Source organism: Harpia harpyja, chromosome 6 (genome assembly GCF_026419915.1).
Source record: "Harpia harpyja isolate bHarHar1 chromosome 6, bHarHar1 primary haplotype, whole genome shotgun sequence".
In the NCBI taxonomy this organism is placed as follows: Eukaryota; Metazoa; Chordata; class Aves; order Accipitriformes; family Accipitridae; genus Harpia; species Harpia harpyja.
Window position 1 is genome coordinate 420,687 of NC_068945.1, and position 12,850 is coordinate 433,536.

Below are 12,850 nucleotides of genomic sequence, written 5' to 3' on the forward strand. Positions count from 1 at the left end.
CCGAGCCCGCTCCGCCCTCCGGCGGCGGCGCCGAGTGACTGCCGTCGAGCCCAATCAGGGCGCCGGCCCGGCCCGGCGCTGCCGCCCGCCCCGTCGGGGAGGCCCGGCCCCGGGGCGGGGAGCGAGGCGAGCGCCCGGCGCGGCCCGGCCCGGCCCGGCCCGGCGCGGCCCCGCTGGGTCCCGGCCGCCGTGCGCGAGGCGGGGGCGCGGGCGGTCCGGGGCGGGGCGCGGGCGGGGCTGGCCGGGACGGGGCGGGCGGCGCGGAGCGGAGCGGAGGGCGGCGGGGGCTGCCCCGGAGCCGGCGGAGGCGCGGCCGCCGCGGCGTTTGAGGCGCAGGTAAGGGGCGCGCCGCGGAGCTCCCGGGACGCGGCCCCGCTCGGCCGTAAACGGAACCGAGCCCGACTGCGGCAACTTCGTGTCCCGGCGGGCCGAGCCCCCGCCGTGCCCTTCCCCGCGGCTGCCTGGCGCGGGCGGCGGCAGCGCGCACCGACGGTCCCGCCGCGCCGTGCGGGCCGCAGCGGGCCGGGCTCCGCCCGCCGCCATGGGCCCGGGCCGCCCGCCCCGCCTGGGGGCGGTGGGTTCCCCCCCCCCCCCCCACGCCGGGAGGGGCGGGAAACGGCCGCCACAGCGCGCCCCCCGCGTGGGCTGGGAGCCCGCCGTGAGCCCAGCGCCCCGGGCCGGGCACCCGCCGGCCGTCCGCCGGAGCGGCCGCGCACCGTGCGGGGAGCGGGCGGCTCTCGGGGTGGCGGCGGGGGGTGCGAGGACGGGCTCCCCCCCCCGCCTGCCTTCCTCCCTCCCTGCCTGCCAGAAACCAGCCGGCCCTCTGTCCGCAGGCTACGTTTAGGTGTTCCCGTGCTGCGTTTGCTGCATGCTAGCTGGAAGGGGGAACGAGAGCGGTTTCAGAGGGAGCGTCGGTAATTGGCTCCTGATCTTCTGTAACGTATCTATGTGCTGGCACCGACATCGTTTTTAGGGGAGTTTTGGGGAGAGGTAGGCTCCGGCTTAATCTTTTCGGGCTTTAGTAGGACGCTTCAGCTGCAAGTACTGTGAAACTTCAGTTGTGAGTTTTATCTTGAACTAACAAACGTGTTTTGATTTAAGGCTTGGGGTTCTTACATCCTGTAATTATTTCTTTTAGGTGTGTTTCATTTAGGTCTGTGACTTCTAAAAACTGAAATAGCTGTGCTAGCTCACACCCTGGCTGAGGTGCAGCTGTAGCAGTAAAAAGGTACTTTACACCTATGCAGTTATTTTTGCGGGGGGAAAAGTAAGCTTCAGTGTTAAATGCTTCGCTGTGGTGTAAAAACACGTGGGCTCTCTCGTGGAAGTGCAGTGCGGCCCATCTCGTGCAAAAACGCAGATGAAGGGTTCAGGACTCAGGCTTGGCTGTGTCTGAGCCTTCAGAGACTCTGCTGGCTCTCCTTATTTTGGCCCAAGCACAGATAGTACCAGCAGCACAATGCGTAAGCTCTGGTATGTGTTGCAGTGGCAGCACGATTGAGCAATACGACTGTCTCTGCATTCCAAAAAGTAAACAGCAAGAATGGGTCACAGAGTGAGAATATTCTCTGTGCTCACATGATCGAGTATCTGAGAGGAAGATGTTTCAGTGTGCCAACTCCGAATTTATCGCTTCCATTCAAGGTAGTAGCCGTAGCTTGAGGATTTACGTTTGTGAAGGACAAAAGGGACTTGTAATTATAATAAAAACCATGAGTATGGGTTTCAGTAAAACCAGTGCGCGCAGTGAGGCGGCATGGCAGGTTGGTTTGAGAGGCGTCCTGGAAACTAGGAAAACTGAACTCTGCTTAAACTCTCATTTCCAAATGCAGCACGGATTTTGGCTTCTTAACTTCCTCACATCAGTAAGAAATTAAGAGCCGAAGTGCTCCCTAGTTTGGCTTAGTACCCATCCCGGGGGAGTTTTGACAATAGGATTTAGCAGAGTTTCTTGGAACGCTGCATGAGATAGATGAACTCCTAGAAGCAGAGGGAGTTGTTCGGTTTGCCGGTTAGAATGACTGTCGATGGCGTGCTGCGTTGCTCGTAAATTAAGGTCGGTGTTCCCGTGCTTGGAGTATGAAGTTGATGTTTCTCTCCTCCCCGAAGGCAGTGGAGCTCTACCTGTTTGCCTGGCTGTGGAGCGGGGGCCCTTGGGAGCGGGTTCCCTCTTCAGCAGCGTTGCTCCTGCTTTGAGGCACGCTGCCTTTGAGCAAGGTGCTGTTAGGTATTCAGCAGCCCCTGTAACCCTCTCAAGTGAGATAAGGGCAAGAGCCTGAGTCCAGACACGTGGGTCCAGATTCAAGCGCTTCTTCAGCTTTGGTGAGTTTTGCCCTGGGTTTTCATCTGTTTGTTGGATCCGTTCTGGGTTTAAGAGTTCTGCTGAAGAATGTTTAAGTTGCTGTGTCCTGTACACGTGTGTCTGCAGCAGATCCGTGCCCTGGAAGAAAATTGGTGAGTAACATTTCCACTTGTCCCCGAAACGCAGGGTGGAGCGAGCGCCTTGAAATGAGGGTTGTCACGTGGGGCAGATAGCTGTGGTGAATGTCATCTTTTTTCCCCCTGCTTAGATGCAAGTCCTGTTTCCATTTTGCGTTGCACTGCCTATGCGGTGTAAAACACGTTGCAGGAAGGAATGGAGTCCTGATGAAAATGTCTGTGGAGGTGTGTGGGGAGACTTTGCTTGTGACCTGTGTCAACGTGAGGATAATTGTTAACATTCCTGAAATTACAGTCATTCCCAGGAGACTGAGGTTCCCAGGTGGTGCTGCCAGCCTGTCTGGTCCCATTGCTCGCTGGTGATGAGGAGGACAAAGTCTGGTCCCTGCTCACTGGTCAGGCCTGGATGGCCTGAGGACAGGCAGTGCTGCGTGTTATGAGGCGTACGGTACAGCATGCTTCACGAGGTTTTGTGTCTCTTGAGTCCATCCAAATGGGGTTTCTGTGATGTTTCTTTCACTGCTTCAAGGAGTAGTTTCAACTATGAAGTGAAAATCCTTACCCTGAAGAGGTTTAAAACCAAAGAAGGTTTAGTCACTTTCTTGACAGTGGCGTGATTGCATCAAAATATACCTTTGGCTTACTCGGGACCAGATAGTGTTGCTGTAAACTAGTTTGAATAACTGACTGATTTCCTTTGTTGTGCTTTGCATTATGTGTTTTCTGTGGAGGCGGGGGGAGCGCAGAGGTGGCCAGATCACAAATCCAGTACAGATGGTCCAAAAATGTATCCCTGACTCCTGGGGTGGGGCAAGAGGAGCACAAAAAAATGAATGCCTGTGACTGGGGAGTCCACTGGTTTGCAGTAGTTTTCAACAGATAAAGTAAGAGCCCAAATATTAGGCAGGATTTAGGGAGGTAATGGAGCATTCTGGAAATTCTTGTGGTGTTAGAGGTGGTCAGTAAAGCCCCAGCCCCTGCTGGTAACGTCTGCCTCGGCTTGTATGTGGCGGTACACAAGTTAGGCTGGTATGCCTGAGACAGCTTCTTCTCGCACTTACCTTTGTTATTCTCAGGCTTCAAAGCAAAACTCAAGTTACATTGCTTCTTTAAAGCTGTGCAATTATGATCTGACCTATTTCTGTCTGTCCAAGCCACATCTGTAAATTTATAAATGCAAGGAACAGGTTTATTGGGAGGTTCAGATGTGTGTTGTGTTCACTCTTCCTCTGTGGAGTTTGTGCATACAGCTGTGCATTAAGAATACATAAAACCACTTAATATCTTCATAAATAAAACCAGTTAGTACCTTCCTGTACTTAGGCTGAATAGTGGCTCCCCTCCCCCATTTGTAATTGTGAGATCCCATTAGTCATCCCATTAGCGACTTCGCTCTTGGATCCAGCCCAGGAGAGGTAAACTACATTGCCTTGCCTTGTGTTTACTGCTGGTGTTTATACCCAGGCGTTTATTTAGCATTTATTTAGCATGGAGTATAAATTCCCACCCTGACTTGCCATACTGTAAATTTCTTTGTGTCCCCAGAGCCTAACTGGTGTGTTGCAGTGTCTGCTTAGCAGATGTACTGTGCCTAGGTCTCTTCCTTTGTCAGTCTTTGCATTTGTGCTGACTTTTTTTAGTTTGAGTAGGACTAGGGCATCAACCTTCCCTGTATCTTGGTAGGAAACTTGACTGTTAGTGCTAAAAAGTTGGCTGCTGAACAGGTGATCTGTGAATGGAGAAAGGGTGGCCATTTAATGACAGCTTCAGAAATCAGTGAAGTTTACTGTTCAAATAGCTCTTTGAAGGTGGCAGATTTACAGGCATTAATCTCTGCGTAACGTAGGAAAGGCTCCGTGTTATTCCTGAGAGATTACATCTCTTGCCCCATGTTTGGAAAAGTCGGCATCCAGTCCAGAGTTAAAGCTTGGTCCTTCCTTTGGAAGACAGTGTTTCTCTTGCCGTGGGGTTATTAGCTGCAGTTGTTGCACATTTCCAACTTCAGGCAACTTTAGCAGATGATCACGCTAAGTCATAACATCTATCTCAGTGGTTTTCTGGTGGGATCTTTGCTTTGGATCTCTCCTTGTTTTGAGTGCCCTAGCGAGGGTGCTCAGCTGTGAACGCAGGGAATGATGCATCCATTTTTTCCCTTTTTTTTTCCCCACCTCTCTCTCACAAAGTGACTTGTGTGTTGGTTCAGCTCAGACTGAGGATAGTGGTTGTGTGTTATTTTTCTAGTAGTGTTTGCTGCCAAGATACTATTTTATTTCTGCTTAAAGGTTGGAATTTTCCATTAATAATTCAGTCATCAGACTGGATTCGCAGTTGCTTGCCTGTGATGTGTATTGCCCTTGCTATGGGCATATATGATTTCCTGATACCCTTTAGCTTCCAGGGCACTTTGTTGCTCTGTGACTTCTGCTGTACACAAGGAAAGTGTGGTGGGTTAAAACTTTATCCTTTTTCCAGCGGCTGTGCTTCTGTTTCTGTCAAAAGGCCAAGATAAACCAATTATGTAAAGAACTGATTTCTTTCATCAGTGGAAATATATTTAGATACAGGTCTTGCACCCAGTCATAGCTATAGCCTTTCTTCTCCTTGCCCCTGCCTGGGCCATCTTCATTGACGGGGGAGGCAGGTGGAGCACTTGGGAAGAGCTTAGGCTGTGCAGTATGGCCTCGCAAACCCGACATATCTCCTGGGTGGGAGTCCTGTGCTCTCTTGCTGTTGAGTGCTTGGCCCCTCTGGGCTGACGGAGCTAATGCTTCATCAGAGCACTCTTCGTTAGAGGTGCTGTCTTGGGGGAATGCTGTTAAATTCCACCCTCATGCCTTGCATGTTGCATCTTCTCCCGCATGTTATCTCAGGACCGTGAGGAATGGCTGCTGGTGAAGATCAGAATCGTTCTTCTCTTTCTTCAAAAGCATGGTGCAAGTCTGAATCTTGCTAAAACCTCTGGGAGATGCAAAAGCCTGGTTCCCCCTTATCACGAGAATACTTAGGCAGAGAGATTAGATCTCCTGTCCAGCGCTGGGCTGGAAGCCTGTGTCGCAGCTTATGTTGAGGTAAGGATGCTCACTTTCCCTTCTGCCATTCTGCATCATTCAACAGTGCAGGTTGTGTCAAAGAACCAGGACCAGAGGCCATTTAAGCAGTCTCTGGCTTGTGGTGTTTGAGGTAAGATAGAAATAACAAAAAGTGTGACTTTAAGCAGCCATTTGCATACGTCTTGATGGTAATCACACTTCCAGTAGGCACAGTGTTGTAACTCTTGCGTGAATAAAATCCCTTCGAATGCCACCTGTGAACAAAAGGCTCCAAGATCAAGTACACTGATCCAAACGTTGATTTGTACTTGCACCTTTCTTTCTAGGCTTTTTCCTAAATACTAGTGGAAAACTTAAGGCTAAGACTTGAGCCGGCTGTTTCAGCATCTGAACTCTAAACTGGAGAATCTTTGTGCTGTCAAAGACAGCTGTCTAATTATGTCTTGGATCCGAAAAATCTGATAACCACTAGCGTGAATCAGCACACTTTAAATCAAAGAATTCTCTTGGCTCCAAATGTGACGGATTTGGGAGAACAACTTTATTTTCTTGCTCTGTAATGCATGCGTCAAAATAAGAGGAAATGACAATGATTTGATCTTGCATGCCTTTTTTCAGACTGATCAATTCTGAAACAGAAATCTAGGGAAAAATATATGAATGTAGAATATAACCCCAAATAGTTCATGGGCACTGCAGTGGTCGAAGGGAGACAAAATGTACGCAATTTTTAGTTGGTAACAAAAATAGCTTTACTACTGTAAAAACAGACAAACTGCCAAACAACCCCCCAACCTCCTCATTTTTGAATCTTTGCCCCGTAGCGCTCTTTTAGGAATGACAGAAACAGGAACTCATATGCGTTTACCAGACCAGCACCAGGATCTGGTTTGGGGGATGAGGAAGGGCGGTTCCTTTTGTTGATGCTGTGGCAGCTGTGCACACAGCTGTCCATGTGCTCCGTCAGCAGGCATGGTCATGGGAGTCTGGTTCTCTCCCAGCTTCGTGGTTGGGCATTCACGGGCTAAAAGGTTCAGCCTAGCGCGGTGTGAGTCCTAAGGATTTCAGACCAAGTTCTAAAATTCAGAAGGAAGGTCCTTAAAAATGGTGTCTTTACTTGCTGTAAAGAAGAGTGGTTCGGTGAGAGTCTCAGGGGCTGTTTTGTTGGCCTTTGCCCCTCGATGCAGAGTTTGGCAAAAATGTCAGAGCTGGTTTCTCTCTCTGCAGCGGTAAGGTGTGGTTAAGGTTTATGATCTCACTTGTGCTTAAAGGAGTGACCAAGCCATGGCTTGCAGGCTGTGTGCTGTTCACAGTAGTTTTTGTGGCCTGTGGTTTACTGCTGGCTACCTGCTGTCCCAGGGACACTGCAGGTAGAGTGCAGGAGGAGTGTGGTTGATACACGCACAGAGCTTCATTGGAGGTTCTTGCAGTACGTCAGACGCTTTGAGGGTGTGCTTAGATTGTCTGTTCTGCGCTGCTGAGTGTCTTTCCACAGCATGGGTCTTGATCTGAGCAAAATTTAATTTCTGATTACCTACTCGGTTCAGGGAACTTCAAGTCCATTCAAAGGATCCAGAATAATCCAGGAAGTCTAGGTAGGTGTTCTACTGAAGTCTTGACTTGATATTTTCTCTCTAAAGTATATGTAGTCACTAGCTATAGCTATGTATGAAGCTTAGACAGAAATACAGCCTTTGCAAAACATGGGAAAGGTGTCAGCCCTGTTGAAGGAGGTTAGCTATTTAGACTAGCCCAGATCATAGGGAGTCCTAGGGATGGGGAAAAGAACACACAGGCCCTTTGGAGGCTGGTCTCCCTATTTTTGGATGTCATGAGATTGGCACATGAAGGTGTCTGTAGGATCAAATTAAGATTCTGCAGGGTGTAATGCTGATAATTAATGTCTGCCTTGAAGAGCAGGTGAGGAAGAGTATCTTAATTGTAAAAAAAGTGCTGAGCTGTTGCTGTGTTTCTGAAAATAGTTATTATCCCACGCGGTTGTAGCACTTGTGGTCTTGGGTTCTATACAGCTTAGCAAGGACACAGCTGGTGTGTGTTTGTAAAAATCAGTCTTGCCATATGGAGACTGCCAGAATCTGTTTTCCCCTAGGCTTGGATCAGGTAGTTTACTCGTATGGAAGAAGTCCTGTGGAGACAAGGCGTTGGCAAGGAGAGGGTGCGTGTAGACTATTGGGATCTCCTCAGCTTGAGCGTGAATGGGTATTAGATGTCCGCCGTGTGATTGTGTTGTTTTGCCTTATTTTGGAAGTTTTTCTTGTGGATTTGAAGCATCTCCTCTACCTCCCTGGTTTAGGTTTATAAATCCGCTAAAATGTAGCATGGGTTCATCTTTGTCCATCCCAGGGGAGCGTTGGGAGCGTGCTGCCTCTGAGAGCTGCTGTGTGCAGGATGGAGGGGAGGCGAAGGTGAAGGCCGGGGTGTGTATGAGGCTGTGGCTGCGTGGGAGCAGGGAGCGTTCCTGGTGCTGGGACCTGCATAGGTTTCCCTATCCAAATGTCCAAGCTGGGGAGCGCACTTTACGGTGGGAGGTGGTGGTCTGATGGCTGTGCTCCCTTTGCTGCTCACCTGGGGCCTTTTTTCTCACTGTCCTGCACTGGGAGCATCTCTGATAGACAAATGGCAGGGCGTGGGGTGGTACATCAAGCTCCTTTTTTTAAGAACCAGACAAAAATTTCATCCTCCCCAAAATGCTGGCACACTGAAAACGCAAGGTGCTCCGCACCACAGCTGACAAGCGCTCTGTGTAACCTACCTCCCGGGGACCTTCACATTGCAGCTGCAGGCTGAAGTAGCCGTCCTTTGTGGCTTCTCTCAAGATCCAAGTTTAAATGGCTGTTCTCCTGGAACGGCGTGTGTATTATAGACAATTTCAGTGGGTTAGTGGCTTACATAGAGGGAGGGGTATAAGGACGTGTTGGAGCAGCCAAGGCACACTGAGTGTTCCCAATTCCTGCCCACAGCTGTACGCACAGTGGAGCAAAGGTCTTCGAGAAGAGGTGGGTGTGTTGAGCAACTAATCTCCGGGAAAGGCATATGGTAGCTGGATGCCTCCTGGTGGGTTCGGGTGCCAGCTTTGTTGTAGTATCTTCTGTCCTGCTTCCAAAACAGGATTAAGCAAAGGAGACTGTTTCTTTACTCTTAATTTAAGTCTCTGGGAAGTCGGTTTTGGTTCAGAGCAGACCTGAAAAGGCTTGTCAGTTGGATCTTAGGCCATCAGCATTTTTTTTCCTTCACTTAACTGAAGCTCATTTAACTTGTGACAGCACTTTTAATTTGTTAATATTTGTAAAGGAAACATCAGGGGAAGGTTCAGAAATGCGTATTAATTTGTCTCTAAGAACTTGTCTTTCTTATTTCAATAAAGAAGAATATCTTGTCTTAGGCTGGGATTTTTTTCTGGGGGGCGTGTGTTTTGTTGTTTTTTGTTTTTTTTTTTTTTCCTTCTCCTCCTCCAAAAAGAGCGTATAGTGGCTTACCTTGGTCTACACCTTCCCTTGGATGTGAAACATCTAATTAACAGGTCCTAAACAGAAGTATCCTGTCAGAGGTTTCCTCACTCATCCTGGAGCTGGTGATGGACCTTGTGTGTAGTGCTGGGCAGGACCACTGCAACCTCTGATGGTGCTGGACAGAAACGTGGTTTTTTGGGGTATCCTCGGGATGTGCAGCACTACTGGCAATTTGGACACTGTGGGGGAGCGTGCATCTCGTCCCACCGCCCGTGCCTGGGAGGGCTGCAGCCCGTTTCGGTGGCGGACCCCAGGGAGGTGTGCGCAGCATGGCTCTGCTCTCCGAGTGAGCGGGAGGAGTGCTGCTGGGTCAGGGGTACGGATGCGGCCCCCTCCCAGCCTGGTGCCCCGGGGGAGGCGTGGAGCCATCCAGCAGCAGCGGCTGAGGCCGGGCTGTGCCCTGCGGCATGGGGATGCTGCAATCGCCTGGCGTGCCTCTGGCGCCTGGTGGGGCGTGCGACCAGATTCGTGGTACTGCTGCGAAACTGGGATGCTGCTGGTGGTGTTGGGGTGGCAGAAACATCTGGGAGCGGCTGGCTGTGGGATGGGGCGAGTCCCGTGGCCACCCTGTGGCGTTGCCCCTCTGGCTGGCTTGCCCCGCTCGCGGGGCAGCCCTGCGCTGGTGGGCACCGAGGCTGGGCGGCCTTGCTGGCCACTGGCTAGTAGCACCAGCCACAGAAGCACGTGGCAAAGCTGTGACCGGGGCGTTGGGAATGTGGGCCGATCGGACTGTCGCTGAGAGCAGTGAAAGAGTCTGTGTGCTGCCTAGACCGAGCGCTTCCGCCCGCAGCGGCTGGTGGCACCCGTACACCCCGAGGGCGGTGATGGCACTCCTCAGCTGGCTTCTTGGGGAGCTTAAAGGATGATTAATCCTTCCCCCCTTTCAAGCCTTCACATGAATTAACGAAGCAGTGGGGATGATGTGGTTGCGTAGACAGATGGGCGGGCATTGTGCGAAAGGAGCAGTAACAGGTCTGTCATAGGTGCAAACGCTTCTGCAGCAGCAGCATCTTGCTTGCTCTCCCTCCGTACGCGGTATTGCTTGAGCATGTCCTTTCGGTGAACAGCTGTGAGGCTTTAAATGCGATGTGGAGATGAAAAGATTGAGATTTGTTTTCAGGGTGGTGCTGGTAAACTTCCTGCAGCTTGGTGATAGAGATAATTCTGCACGCTCTGGCTCCATTGTTGTGACTGGGTCTAAGGTGAATTTAAGAAAAATGTTTTGGTCAAACAGGCTTTCCTTTCTGTTTTATCCAAAGGGAAAAATCTGTTAAGAGCCTGATCTGTTGCTGTCATTACTGAGGGAGTTTCTGAATGGGACCTAAATCCATAATTATTTGCACGTCCTTATCTGTGCGACACAGTGTTTCCCAGGACGGTATCTCGGGTTTCAGACTCGCTTGTTGTGATGCACGGTCTTAAATCCACATACGCAGAAGTGTTTGATCACAAAGGTGTCGTCATGGTGAAAGGCATTTCTCTCGGGATCATTTTGGGCACCATGGTAGAATCGGCTGCTGAGGACCAGCATTTGCTCAGCTTACAGCAAGCTCTCGAGCTGTTGTCGGCAGGAGGGTAAAGTGCAGGATTGTTCAACCCGTAGTCTATCGCAAGGCTGTAATGCCTGGGGAGGGTGGAGAGGAGGCACTGATTACCTGCAAGGCCTGCTGGGGATGAGGCTTCCATGTTAACTGCTTAGAGGGAGAGGGGAACATCCTGTAGACCAGCATGATGATTGCAAGGATGGAGTCCCACCATGTCTCCAGCGAGCTTTGTATCAGAACAAAACCACAGCATGCTGTTGAAGAGTGCCTCCTTTTATGCGGGGCGATGACAGTGGCAGCTAGAAACGTTCTTCCTTTCGGACTTGGTTGGCAGGCTACCCCTCTGTTGCCTGCATGCTATATAGTGGTATATGTTTACCTCCTTACTTGCAGAAGTACTAAAGCAGGACCTGGAGTTCAAGGCTACCTCCTGCAGGGAGCCTCCGTGCTGCCGTCTCCATCTGAAATCTGTTTCCATTTTCTTCAGCTTCTTACTCTCAGACCTTGTGGTACTTAAAACTCCCCCTTCCTTCCCCATTCTTCCAAGGAATTTTACAAAGAAATCAATAGCTGTCTAGTTATGACAGCAAAATGAAAAAGGCTCTAATGTCTCCATAGCTACCTAAAAAGTACTTGTAAAATGCTGGTGGAAGAGAGTGCCCTACAATTATCCCATACATTCCTTACATGCAGACTGAAAATCATTTGCATTAGTTAAGTAATCACTGCACACTTGTCCGGTGAGGAATGTTTGGTTACTGCAATAAATTTTTGTTCCTTTAACCCTGTGAAGCTCAAAAAAATTAATTTGTTTTACATAGAAAACTGACCTGAACTCTCAGTAGATGAACTGATTGTAAACGTACCAGCTTAATCCAGCTTGTATTTTTTTTCTTGTGTTTCATGTAGCATCTGAAAAGAGACCGCTTGTGGCAAATTAGCCAGGGTGAGGCTACAAAAAGATTGAATTATTCCTGTTTGAACAGTTCCCAGCATGCGAGCACTTGCTGCTTGGTTTGTACATCATCTGTATCTTGAGTTAGCTTGCCAGAGCTGCTGTGATTGAGGCAAAAGTAAATAACCTCCAACTGGAAATCTTGCCTTTGATGTAAATGATAATTTATTCATTCATCAGTGAAAATATCACGGAGATATGATGAACAAAAATTGTGGTTACTGTGTGTTTGAGTTTCTTGAAACAAATGTCTTGCCCTGTTGTGTTTCCATGAAGAGAAACTGTTTGACACGCTGTCCTGCGCTGTCCTGAAAAGTCACTTTGCTCCTAGTGAATCCCAACGCGGGTATGAAAATGCAGTTGTCAAAACATATGTGAGGTTATGCTTGGTGTGTGTCTGTGCCTTACACCGCTCCATTCACTTCGGGGCATGGCATAAAAATAACAGGCTGCAGAGTTAGGTCTGCCACGTTTAGGCAAGGCTAAGCTTACTGTCAGGCATCTGTAGATGCAGAAGTAGCTGAAACAAGATGATGTTTCTGTAGGGACTCGCCTTGATATACTGATGTATTGCAGCGCCTCTTTCAGAGGGGAGGGACTAAAGGGGGTAGGGAAGCTACAGCACATGTGGCAATAATTTAGGATCGGCTACCCAGTTGTTTGGAACGGTGTGTCCAGCTGGACTGCTGATGCCAAATTGGAATTTGGCTGTGATATTGCAGTTAATTCCTCTTCTTACTAAGTGTGCTGTATCATTTTTCTATGGCTGCAGTAATTAGGGCCTGGCTTTACTGTTGCACATGGTGAGGAACAACATTTCCCTTCCTTAGATCCAGCTGTGTTCATGTAGCTCCCACAGGGTGTGCATTTAGGAGCAAAACGAGGGGGCTGTCTCTGTTTTTCGGTGTTAAAAGGAAGAAATGGGACCCTGCCACCTTTCCTCTGAGCCTCGTTGGGTTTGCTGTCTCTTTTTGCCCTAAGATGTTGGGCCGTTTGTGGGTAAGATGTTACTTGCCATAAGCAGAGCGAGAAATAACAATGCGGTGCGTGAAATACCTGCTAGAGGCGATGGAAGTCCTGCTTTTGCTTCTAGTGAGACCTCAACTTTGCATTGTCTGACTTCCCTTGTTTTTCTGGAAAGGGAGAGGTTAATGGGGATGGAGACCCAACGATGGCCCAAGTAGAGGTGCCTGTGCTGTTGTCCCTTTTGTCTGGGCGAGCTGTTAGCGAGATGGTTGGTGAAGGGAGGAGGACATCCTGGTACTGCCTGCCCAGTGTGGAGGGGGTGGTGAGGTCTCTGCTGCTGAAGTCTTTGGGCATGGAAGCGAGAGG

At 49.9% G+C, this 12,850-nt stretch overlaps 1 protein-coding gene across 15 annotated transcripts in view; it reads left to right on the plus strand.

The window, feature by feature from the left end:
* Positions 1-232: 232 nt before the first annotated feature.
* PPFIBP1 (PPFIA binding protein 1) overlaps positions 233-12,850 on the plus strand; it is a 117,385-nt gene continuing 104,767 nt past the window's right edge. For all 15 annotated transcript variants that reach the window (XM_052789194.1, XM_052789198.1, XM_052789195.1 and 12 more), the window contains exon 1: positions 233-336. The gene's annotated coding sequence lies outside the window, so the exon portion shown is untranslated. The remainder of the gene's footprint in view (positions 337-12,850) is intronic.